The sequence below is a fragment of the Penaeus japonicus genome, unplaced genomic scaffold, assembly GCF_977035675.1.
Source record: "Penaeus japonicus unplaced genomic scaffold, GWHDUDI00000001_assembly GWHDUDI00000003, whole genome shotgun sequence".
NCBI classification, from domain to species: domain Eukaryota; kingdom Metazoa; phylum Arthropoda; class Malacostraca; order Decapoda; family Penaeidae; genus Penaeus; species Penaeus japonicus.
In genome coordinates, this window is record NW_028234405.1 from 27,445,525 (window position 1) to 27,448,024 (window position 2,500).

At 33.0% G+C, this 2,500-nt stretch overlaps 1 protein-coding gene across 2 annotated transcripts in view; it reads left to right on the plus strand.

The window, feature by feature from the left end:
- The window catches only part of LOC122258975 (protein tipE-like), a 69,024-nt gene that overhangs the window by 1,185 nt on the left and 65,339 nt on the right, over positions 1 to 2,500 (plus strand). The gene's annotated exons all lie outside the window — the stretch shown is intronic.

Consider the following 2,500-nt stretch of genomic DNA (forward strand, 5'->3'; position numbering starts at 1 on the left):
AGCACAACATTATGGCAAATGATGACAAGTTCTTCCCACAGTCCAAAGCATCACTCCCGAACTCCTATTGCTCGTTGTTTTCTCAGCCTGTCGGCACCTAAGGCACTACTGTCCCTCCATTAACCCTTGATAGCAGCTACTACACCCACTAGTCGTTCGAAAGCTAAATCACAAAACCTAACTAACCTCAGCTCGCTCACGCTGCGAGGAACACTTCACCGTTCACGGAGGATCATGTCGGCTTAATAGCTCGAACACAATTTACATAACCAAGTATTCATGGCTGGCACGCTCTCTAGGTCGCCCACACATCATTGCACATCAATAGATAATCATCCAAAGACACGTATGTGCGTTACAACACGATACCTACCGAACTTACTATAGGTGACTCATCTATGTTGTTATAATAATTACCTATTGGTGATTATATTTTGTTGAAGGAGATTGTAAGGAGGCTTTGTGATGATAGATTTTAATGTGTCGCTTATATTAGAAGCAGGATTTTGTCGGTTAACATGGAGGAGGTCGCTTAAGTGGTCACTTGGTGGTGTGGTTGAATCCAGTTAGTGGCAATGTTGTCGGTCATGCGCTGTCCATGGCTGTCTTGTGGACCATTCTTTTCTTTGCTGTGCCGCTTTATTTTCTCATCTGCCTTTTGATCAACACTGTTGATTTTCACTTTTTTTTCTTCCGATCTGAAGATGACGGAATGATTAAAAGAATAAGGGGGGACTCGAACGAAAATAATTATTTTTTATTTTATTATTCCTATTGATTCAACTGCTCTTGATTCAACCTCTCCACCTTTCTACAAGAATAAGCACATATGGAATTCAAGAGTAATAAGTAATGGATTATAGTTTTGGAGTCCAGGTACCAACGCAAATAATTCTCAAATATAAATCACAGGCATGCACACACACAAATATATATACACATATGTACTTATGCGCAGACGTACATACATATATAGTATACATACATGCATACATAAACACAATAAGAGCTGATTTTCTTTGGTATCCAATGGATCGAAAATCGACTGCCGCCCCAAAGCAGTGACGGCGTCTATTTCCAATATATTGACTTAAATTCGGATACCTTTATTGCTTTAGAATTATATATTTTATACAACATTCATAACATGGATCTAAACCCGACTCATGGGGATCACTGGAATTCACGCCCATGTTTAAAGTTGCTCTAATACCTCGTCAGTTCGTGCATCAGCCTGCATGGGCCACCTCAGAGCCAGCCTTTGAGTGAATTCCATGTCCACCGAAGCGTCGAAAATGACCTTCGCAAGAGTATCGTCACTGTCTAAAATCCCGTAGCCTTGCGAACGCACCCTTGGTTTTCATGTGTTATGTGTAGCAAAATTTATTACAATCTTCTTGAAAAGTAAATCATTGTTGATTTATTTTTAAACATTCGCAGAATAGGAAAAAAGGTCACACACACACAAACACACACACATAGATAGATAGATAGATATAGTTATAATTATAGTTATATAGTTAAATATATAATTATGTATATATATTTATATATGTAAATATATATTTATTTATATATTATATATGTACATTTTTATATGTGTACTGCATATATCTATATATGTAGATATTGATATATATATATATATATATATATATATATATGTATGTATTTATATATATTATATATATATATTATATATATTTATATATATATTATATATATTTACATATATATTTATATATATATTTATGTATATATATATATATATATATATATATATATATATGTATATATGTATACATACATATATATATATATTTATATATTTATACATATATTTATATATATTTATGTATATGTACGTAAACACAAATGTATATAAATATATATATTTATATATATGTTTACACACACACACGACACACTTACACACACACACACACTTACACACTCACCACACACCACAACACACACACACACACACACACACACAACACACACACACAATCACACCCAACACACCACGCACTACACACACACACAAATCACACTCCACACACACTCACACACACACACACACTCACACACACACACATCGCACACACACGCACACTCTCACACACACGAACACACACTCACACACTCACACACATAGATATATAATATATATATATATATTTATATATAATATTTACTTATATACCTATATACATACACACACACACCACACACACACACAACACACACACACACACATTATATATATATATATATATATTTATATTAGATATATATACATATACATATATACATAGTGACAATATACATACTATACACACACACACACACAACACACTCACACACACACACACACTAACATAATTGAATAATATAATATATAGATTATATATAAATATAATATTATATCAATATATATATATATATATTATATATGTGTGTGTGTGTGTGTGGTGTGTATGTATATGTATATGAATAC